We start from the raw sequence: 10,605 nt of genomic DNA, 5'->3' as shown, positions 1-10,605 counted from the left end.
CACATCCCATACATAGAGATAAAAATAATTCATATGGTGAACACCTGGTAACCGACATTAACAAGATGCATATATAAGAATATCCCCATCATTCCGGGACACCCTTCGGATATGATATAAATTTCGAAGTACTAAAGCATCCGGTACTTTGGATGGGGTTTGTTAGGCCCAATAGATCTATCTTTAGGATTCGCGTCAATTAGGGTGTATGTTCCCTAATTCTTAGATTACCAGACTTAATAAAAAGGGGCATATTCGATTTCGATAATTCAACCATAGAATGTAGTTTCACGTACTTGTGTCTATTTTGTAAATCATTTATAAAACCTGCATGTATTCTCATCCCAAAAATATTAGATTTTAAAAGTGGGACTATAACTCACTTTCACAGATTTTTACTTCGTCGGAAAGTAAGACTTGGTCACTGGTTGATTCACGAACCTATAACAATATATACATATATATATCAAAGTATGTTCAAAATATATTTACAACACTTTTAATATATTTTGATGTTTTAAGTTTATTAAGTCAGCTGTCCTCGTTAATAACCTACAACTAGTTGTCCACAGTTAGATGTACAGAAATAAATCGATAAATATTATCTTGAATCAATCCATGACCCAGTGTATACGTATCTCAGTATTGATCACAACTCAAACTATATATATTTTGGAATCAACCTCAACCCTGTATAGCTAACTCCAACATTCACATATAGAGTGTCTATGGTTGTTCCGAAATATATATAGATGTGTCGACATGATAGGTCGAAACATTGTATACGTGTCTATGGTATCTCAAGATTACATAATATACAATACAAGTTGATTAAGTTATGGTTGGAATAGATTTGTTACCAATTTTCACGTAGCTAAAATGAGAAAAATTATCCAATCTTGTTTTACCCATAACTTCTTCATTTTAAATCCGTTTTGAGTGAATCAAATTGCTATGGTTTCATATTGAACTTTATTTTATGAATCTAAATAGAAAAAGTATAGGTTTATAGTCGGAAAAATAAGTTACAAGTCATTTTTGTAAAGGTAGTCATTTCAGTCGAAAGAACGACGTCTAGATGACCATTTTAGAAAACATACTTCCACTTTGAGTTTAACCATAATTTTTGGATATAGTTTCATGTTCATAATAAAAATCATTTTCTCAGAATAACAACTTTTAAATCAAAGTTTAACATAGTTTTTAATTAACTAACCCAAAACAGCCCGCGGTGTTACTACGACGGCGTAAATCCGGTTTTACGGTGTTTTTCGTGTTTACGGGTTTTAAATCATTAAGTTAGCATATCATATAGATATAGAACATGTGTTTAGTTAATTTTAAAAGTCAAGTTAGAAGGATTAACTTTTGTTTGCGAACAAGTTTAGAATTAACTAAACTATGTTCTAGTGATTACGAGTTTAAACCTTCGAATAAGATAGTTTTATATATATGAATTGAATGATGTTATGAATATCATTACTACCTCAAGTTTAGTAGGTAAACCTACTGGAAGTGACAAGAAATGATCTAGCTTCAAAGGATCTTGGATGGCTTGAAAGTTCTTGAAGTAGGATCATGACACAAAAACAAGTTCAAGTAAGATTTTTACTCGAATTAAGATAGTTTATAGTTATAGAAATTGAATCAAAGTTTGAATATGAATATTACCTTGAATAAGAAAGATAACCTACTGTATATAACAAAGGTTTCTTGATCTTAGATGATTACTTGGAATGGATTAGAAAGCTTGGAAGTAAATTAGTAAACTTGAAGGGATTTTTGAAGTGTTCTTGAAGTGTTCTTCCTATGATGATTATAGCTTGATTTTTGAAGTGATTTTTGATGAAGATGATGATTAACTACTGGAAAAATACGTTCATAATAGTGTGTGTGTGTGTGTGTTGAGAGAGAATTAGAAAGAGAATTGGAAGTGAAATGGAGTGAATGATGAGTGGTAATTGGTGAGTGGTGAGTGGGGTTAAAAGGAGTTCTAGTTAGTTGACTAGCTCATGGTAGAAGTTAAAATTGATTAGTCATACATGACATAATCAAGAGTGGAATCCCATGCTAGTTCCTATTGGTATATACCCATAGTAAGTACGTTTTGAAGCTGTGTATAATACGGGTAAGAATACGACTAGAATTCTTGATGAAAGAAAAGAATGGGAAAGTAACTGTAACCATTTTCGTTAAGTATGAGTGTTTTGATATATGTCTTGAAGTCTTCCAAAAGTATTTTAATACATCTAAATACACTACATGTATATACATTTTAACTAAGTCGTTAAGTCATCGTTAGTCGTTACATGTAAGTGTTGTTTTGAAACCTTTAAGTTAACAATCTCATTTAATGTTGTTAACCCATTGTTTATTATATCTAATGAGATGTTAATTATTATCTTATCATGATATTATGATATATTAATATATCTTAATATGATATATATACATTTAAATGTCGTTACAACGATAATCGTTACATATATGTCTCGTTTCGAAATCCTTAAGTTAGTAGTCTTGTTTTTATGTATATAACTCATTGTTAATATACTTATGGAGATACTCACTTATCATAATCTCATGTTAACTATATGTATATCCATATATATATCGTCATGTCATTTTTACAAGTTTTAACGTTCGTGAATCGCCGGTCAACTTGGGTGGTCAATTGTCTACATGAAACTCATTTCAAATAATCAAGTCTTAACAAGTTTGATTGCTTAACATGTTGGAAACATTTAATCATGTAAAAATCAATTTCATTTAATATATATAAACATGGAAAAGTTCGGGTCACTACAATATATACAACATAAATATATATAACAAATAATTTAAAATATAATAAAAGTATTTGTTTTTAATGGAATTTAGTATAAATTCTAAATAACTATATATATATATATATATATATATATATATATATATATATATATATATATATATATATATATATATATATATATATATATATATATATATATATAATACATACCAATAAAGAAAATTAGGTGATTCCATTAAATGTATTAATAATGATACAAATGATATAGGTTCGTGAATCCGAGGCCAACCCTGCATTGTTCAGATTCGTCATATGTATTTTTACTATAAAATACAGTATTGTGAGTTTCATTTGCTCCCTTTTTAATTGCTTTTGCAATATATATTTTGGGCTGAGAATACATGCAATATTTTATAAATGCTTTACGAAATAGAGACAAGTGATTAAAAATGATATTATGCGGATTGATGTGCTAGGTAATTTAGTTACATGTTATAAGAGCATGTAAGCGCGAATCCTAAAGATAGATCTATCGAGCTTATCACCCTCATCCTGTAGGCTGCACTAGACATAAGAGCTAGTGGGCGGATGTTTAGTACTTCAAGGATTATTTATACACTTGCGAGTGTACGTATCCATCTTTGCGAAGATGACTTATTATATTATTGTTAAGGTTGGTTACTGAGGCCTCAACATAAGCAGAACGGTTTTATACACTTGCGAGTGTAAATATATTTATAAACGGAAATCTTGTGGTCTATTAAAATATTGGAAATGATTGTTTATGATAAACTAATGAACTCACCAACCTTTTGGTTGACACTTGAAAGCATGTTTATTCTCAGGTATGAAAGAAATCTTCCGCTGTGCATTTGCTCATTTTAGAGATATTACTTGGAATCATTCATTACATATTTCAAAAGACGTTGCATTCGAGTCGTTGAGTTCATCAAGATTATTATTAAGTCAATTATAGTTGGATATATTATGAAATGTTACGCATGCCGTCAACTTTCGATGTAATGAAAGTTAGTCTTTCAAAAACAAATGCAATGTTTGTAAAATGTATCATATAGAGGTCAAGTACCTCGCGATGTAACCAAATATAATGTATTCGTCCAGATGAATTAGGACGGGGCATTAGAGTAAAAGCCAAAATGAAACTTTTAACGGGACATGCGGTCCCCTATCAAATCATATTTTCATCCGCACATTTATGTAGTTTACAAAACAATGTAAAGGGATAGCATGATACATGTTAATTTGATATTCGATATCTGATTCTTGAATATGCGGATATGAAACCTATAAATTGTAATTAAGCGTACTACGCCTTCTGAATGTGGCTCTGCTTTCATGGATTTTAATTTGGAGTTGCTGAAGTAATAGGTTAGGGTATGTAATCGCGTTACGTATCTAAACGAACAATTTGGATGGGACTCTAGGACTAACACCAACTCAGTAACACTACCAGTGGATACTACTATTGCTACTGCTTGTAGCACCTTCAGTAAAAATTTGTAACAGTTTCCTAATGATCAAGCGTAATTATGTCATATACCCAAACTTTCATGAACTGATCAAGAGGGTAACCATGAGCACCATATATCTCAATTCTATCAAACCCTGATTCCAACAAAATAGAAACAATAATGAATTATTATAGTTAGTTAAAAGTTAGTAAATACACAGTGTAGTATTTGGCCAAATATGTACCTAGAGTATGTATCATAATCATAATACATAAACATATACTGTACCAAATATGTACCTATGGGTTCAAGGACTCTTTCCATCTGAATACATAAACTTATACTGTAGCAAACAGAGTCAACATACAAGTTGCAAATATTTCTCTTTATTAAATGTCAAAAAAAAAAAAAATGCAATCTATCACCACTAAAAGCCAACTGACCCATTTTGAGCACTGTGTACGGTCCGTCCTTCAAGTGCAATGTAACCTGATGCCAATTATAGACGCCATACTCGAATTCCTGCACGACGAACAAAAAATATACCATAATATAATTTCAGCTACTTATTTACTACATGTCTAAAGTTAAATGAACAACAAATTATATATAGCAGTTATAATTATGATAGTATTAACCTCCTCGTTCAGGTAGACCCTACAACCCAGATCTGAAAATAAGGACCGCACGAGTAAAACAAAAGTCCATCAATTCAAAACAAACGAATATTACTCACATTCCATGAATTGTTTATTAGATTCAGAGTTGATATTATAAATACCAAGTATCAAGTAAAGCTTTCATTTTATTCCCACACATCTAACTCTACAAAAAACACACACATGAAAAACAGAGGAGATATCTCTTTAACAAACAAACTTTCAAATTACGATTACAAAGTCAATAATAACAGTTGTTTTAGGGGAAACAAAAACTCTGAAAGGTATCATATACCTATGTAAACTTTTGAACTTACATATTTGTTGCCTATTCATGGCTTTGATTAATGAAATAAATATTTGTCCAATAATGCAGGTGTCATAGATTTTGCATGTAAGAAACTCAAGGCACACAATAGTTTATTAGTGAAAGAAAATGATTTAAGAAACAAAAGCAAATAGAAAATCATATAAGAAACAAAATCAGTTTAGTTTACCTGATATCTAAGAATTCCAGTCCCAAAGTACGCTCACTTTGTTTTCACGACAATATCTCGAATACTCTTACATGCCAGCTCTTCAAAAGAGACATGCCATTCCTGTTGATATCAGTCCTTGAACCTAAGCACCTCAAATGAGCCAAACATGGCTTGTGACATAAAAAGCCACATCCTTTATTGACACCAAACCTACAAGATTAGATGTATGACAAAATCAGTCTAGTGTACATACCAAAACAGAATGACCTAAAAATGAGATCAAGCCAACCATAGTAGCCTAAGTCATCCCAATGAATCATTAATACATATGACCCATTCAACATGTTGTAAGTTTTGACACTCTGCATAATGACATAATATTTTATCAATAAGATTGTCGTGTCACTAATAAAATAAAAACCAAGGACAAAGGACTTTGTAAGGAAACATAGATTTTATGACACTTATGAAGTGCAACACCCCCTTATAACTCCAGAGTATAGAATGATACCTTACCCCTGCATCGAATCAAGATCACCTAGCTTATATTATTGACCATTAAGACATCAAAATAACATCTTGTCTGGAATCTCTTGTAGACTCACCGAAAACTACAATGATGCCAATACCCCTGCATACAATCAAGATCACCCGGCTTAATGATTTCGACCATTAAGACATCAAAACACGAAACAGTTTTTTTGTAAAAAGGCCTGAATGTGTAAATATCTGAATACGTAAATGAACTTTATAGTGAAGTTATAGGGAAAAAATTTAAAATTCATATTGGGTTTTTTACTAAAAACTATCACCTTTAACTATTGGTTAATCTACTTATATATGTCGTATCAAAACTCCTTTTGTACTCATATCAAGAAAAACTTGTTTTCACGTTTTCACGGATTTAGATTTGGCTAAATTTAATGAAAAATTAAACGGAAACTCGAACCAGGAGTTTTAATATAATGAAACTTTACGTTCAACATTAGTTTATGCATTTTGTTAAACAGCCAATTATCATGTACCTTTGGCAAACATACGCATAGGTTAATCGACTGTTATAAAAGGATGTCACAACAGATCACCCACATAGTCCCGTTTTGACCCATTTGCAAATTTCCCCTTTTTACCCATGTGTACATACCAAAACAGAAAATGATGAACTCCACAAACTTTAAACGCTCACTTTGTTCAGAGTATTTAGCAAGAATGGCTGCACGAGTTGCAGAAGCCTCTTCCAAACAGCAAAAAGAGTTACTTGAAACTTTTGGCAAATATCCCTGACCATGTAAACCAAAAAATGAGATGGAACTTATTTTATAAGTCAGCAACATTTACCGATCGAGAATACATCGAAGCAAATTAGGTAGAAACCAATTCAACAAAAATAGCATAAAAGCATTCAACAAATAAGATGAAGAAGAATAATAGCATATTATTTTAGGCATAGTAACCATCTTTATCAAGAAGTTGAAACAAAATTCATTATCCCTAACTGAATTAACACCTATTGTAACTGAAAATTCTAAATCCTAACTGAAATAGGGTTAATTGATAACGTAGTTTTATTCAGAAAATCTCTAAAAAAATCAGAAAATCACATACCACCATCACAGTTATAAAATTTCAGAAATCACAATAATCGGATAAATATCTTATCTACATCAACTTTCAATTTGTATGGAGTCAAAAATGAATACATCTGAGCCGCTCGAATTGATTGTAGGAAAGTTTCATTCAATCGGTTGCTTGATTTGATCGACGAATGAACATTAATCACACAAAAAATCTTCATATCGGATGTTCATGGTAACAAAACCGTAATAAAATTACAGATTACGCAAAATCCTAAGTGAAACTTATAGATTACGAAGTTGGTGATATTTCAATCCAATTGAAGGCCACCTGTAATGGCGTTTCTTCTTAAATCGATGTGTGTTCTCTGTTGATTTAACTTAAATGACAAGCACATGATCTGCGATCTTGGTTCATTAGCACTTTGAAGAGAGAAACATTTGAAATCGATGCTGTAGAGGAGTCGATTATAATCTGAATTTGGGAAGGAGCGTGTTTGTTTTTTTATTCTCAGTTCAAAGATCAAGGGCATTTATGTCTTTTTAACTGATGATTAGCTAATGTCTTTTATTTGTTAGCTAATACCTCTGATGAATGGCCAAGATTAATTTTTTTTCATCATCCTATGGTCATAAATGGGTTTGACTTTTTAATGAGGAGAGATAATACTCCTCTTTTAATGTATAAAAGAGATTGACTATATATTAATATAAACACAACTGATTAATACCTTAAATGCCCAAACGAATCCAGTAATATCGTATTTAACCCCCGATGCGAGCTCACGGGTTGAAATAGGGTCTTCTAACCCTTTGTGCGTATATCCCAGATACGAGAACCCCAAGGGTATTGTTTTATATTATTAAAATCCTTGATAAAATATAAAAATATGTTGTCAATCTTATAATGTGGCAGCTTACCCATCATTTACATCTCTATAATCACAGTAATAGCTAGCCTGGCGCGATCGTCATCACTTGTTTCTAGCTTATGATGTTCTCAAAATGTGACATGATAGCTTGGAAAGTCAACTTAGATCGACAACATCTTCCTTGAAACACTGTTCTCTAATAGGAGGCGTCATCCGCCTAACTAGGCAGGAACATGATGATCTATGGAGGTAAGCGCACCGAATCTAAGACCAGTCAGTAAACAAAATTCATGTCGACCGAACCTCACGGTCAATGAACAGGACAACCCAAACCAAAGATCATCGCGTTCGTCTTGGATTTGAACACTAGATGGCCTTATCTTCTTCTTCTCAAGCATATGATTTATGTAGGTTCAGTCATTCTCTATTGACCGGACATTTGCCCATGACCCGAAAATTGTCTGGTTAAATTGTGTCGTTGTGTCGAAGTTAACTTGGTCACTATGTGCCTAATAAATTTGGTGATATTCCTCAATATAAGCTTATCCGATATATAATCCTAAAAAACAAACAACGACGACCATCATACAGAATGAACAAAGACATAAAAACAACACGCACCACGCACCACACGTCACGCACAGTGCGTGGTGCGTGCTGGGTCCTTTGTTGTTTGTTAATACGTTAACAATCTAAAAATGAGTTTCTCTTTTTTTTTTTGGAAGACATAAGAAGTAAACTAAGTATAAACAACATCAACAAAATTTTAACAGTAACCACAACTAATATATATTATATATACACACGCAATTGATTCGGAAATAGAAATAACTAAACCGCATACCAAGTTATGTAAGTTGTTATTCTCCTTTATCATCCTTGATCACTCTAACTGATTTTCCATGATTGTTTGACATCGTGGGTGATGTGTCAATGTCCAGTTTGTTGATCAACTACTTTAATAAGTCGGCTTTGACGGATTTTCGCTCTATCAACAAGTTTAAAAATGAATGTGGGTTTTTTGGTGTGTGCTTGTGTCTTAAATGAAATGTCCCGTTCTTATTGATTAAAAACGTTCCATATTAATTGATTTCGTTGCGAGGTTTTAACCTCTATATGAGACGTTTTTCAAAGACTGCATTCATTTTTAAAACAAACCATAACATTTATTTCATAAATAAAGGTTTAAAAAACTTTACGTAGATTATCAAATAATGATAATCTAAAATATCCTGTTTACACACGACCATTACATAATGGTTTACAATACAAATATGTTACATCGAAATCAGTTTCTTGAATGCAGTTTTTACACAATATCATACAAACATGGACTCCAAATCTTGTCCTTATTTTAGTATGCAACAGCGGAAGCTCTTAGTATTCACCTGAGAATAAACATGCTTTAAACGTCAACAAAAATGTTGGTGAGTTATAGGTTTAACCTATATATATCAAATCGTAACAATAGACCACAAGATTTCATATTTCAATACACATCCCATACATAGAGATAAAAATCATTCATATGGTGAACACCTGGTAACCGACATTAACAAGATGCATATATAAGAATATCCCCATCATTCCGGGACACCCTTCGGATATGATATAAATTCCGAAGTACTAAAGCATCCGGTACTTTGGATGGGGTTTGTTAGGCCCAATAGATCTATCTTTAGGATTCGCGTCAATTAGGGTGTCTGTTCCCTAATTCTTAGATTACCAGACTTAATAAAAAGAGGTATATTCGATTTCGATAATTCAACCATAGAATTTAGTTTCACGTACTTGTGTCTATTTTGTAAATCATTTATAAAACCTGCATGTATTCTCATCCCAAAAATATTAGATTTTAAAAGTGGGACTATAACTCACTTTCACATATTTTTACTTCGTCGGGAAGTAAGACTTGGCCACTGATTGATTCACGAACCTATAACAATATATAGATATATATCAAAGTATGTTCAAAATATATTTACAACACTTTTAATATATTTTGATGTTTTAAATTTATTAAGTCAGCTGTCCTCGTTAGTAACCTACAACTAGTTGTCCACAGTTAGATGTACAGAAATAAATCGATAAATATTATCTTGAATCAATCCATGACTCAGTGTATACGTATCTCAGTATTGATCACAACTCAAACTATATATATTTTGGAATCAACCTCAACCCTGTATAGCTAACTCCAACATTCACATATAGAGTGTCTATGGTTGTTCCGAAATATATATAGATGTGTCGACATGATAGGTCGAAACATTGTATACGTGTCTATGGTATCTCAAGATTACATAATATACAATACAAGTTGATTAAGTTATAGTTGGAATAGATTTGTTACCAATTTTCACGTAGCTAAAATGAGAAAAATTATCCAATCTTGTTTTACCCATAACTTCTTCATTTTAAATCCGTTTTGAGTGAATCAAATTGTTATGGTTTCATATTGAACTCTATTTTATGAATCTAAACATAAAAAGTATAGGTTTATAGTCGGAAAAATAAGTTACAAGTCGTTTTTGTAAAGGTAGTCATTTCAGTCGAAAGAACGACGTCTAGATGACCATTTTAGAAAACATACTTCCACTTTGAGTTTAACCATAATTTTTGGATATAGTTTCATGTTCATAATAAAAATTATTTTCCCAGAATAACAACTTTTAAATCAAAGTTTATCATAGTTTTTAATTAACTAACCCAAAACAGCCCGCGGTGTTACTATGACGGCGTAAATCCAATTTTACGG

At 31.8% G+C, this 10,605-nt stretch overlaps 1 long non-coding RNA gene across 2 annotated transcripts; it reads right to left on the bottom strand.

The window, feature by feature from the left end:
• Positions 1-4,036: 4,036 nt before the first annotated feature.
• LOC139876152 (uncharacterized) lies at positions 4,037-7,419 on the bottom strand. 2 transcript variants are annotated; one of them, XR_011767982.1, is made up of 5 exons: positions 7,102-7,419; positions 6,588-6,681; positions 5,913-6,032; positions 5,420-5,611; positions 4,037-4,785 (listed from the first exon to the last, which is right to left on the bottom strand). It is a non-coding gene; the product is annotated as an uncharacterized lncRNA (long non-coding RNA). The 2 variants fall into 2 exon arrangements; XR_011767981.1 differs by having other exon boundaries at positions 5,918-6,032.
• Between the last annotated feature and the right edge of the window lie 3,186 nt (positions 7,420-10,605).

This window comes from Rutidosis leptorrhynchoides, chromosome 1 (assembly GCF_046630445.1).
Source record: "Rutidosis leptorrhynchoides isolate AG116_Rl617_1_P2 chromosome 1, CSIRO_AGI_Rlap_v1, whole genome shotgun sequence".
NCBI lineage: Eukaryota > Viridiplantae > Streptophyta > Magnoliopsida > Asterales > Asteraceae > Rutidosis > Rutidosis leptorrhynchoides.
This window is presented reverse-complemented; position numbering and strand designations above follow the sequence as displayed.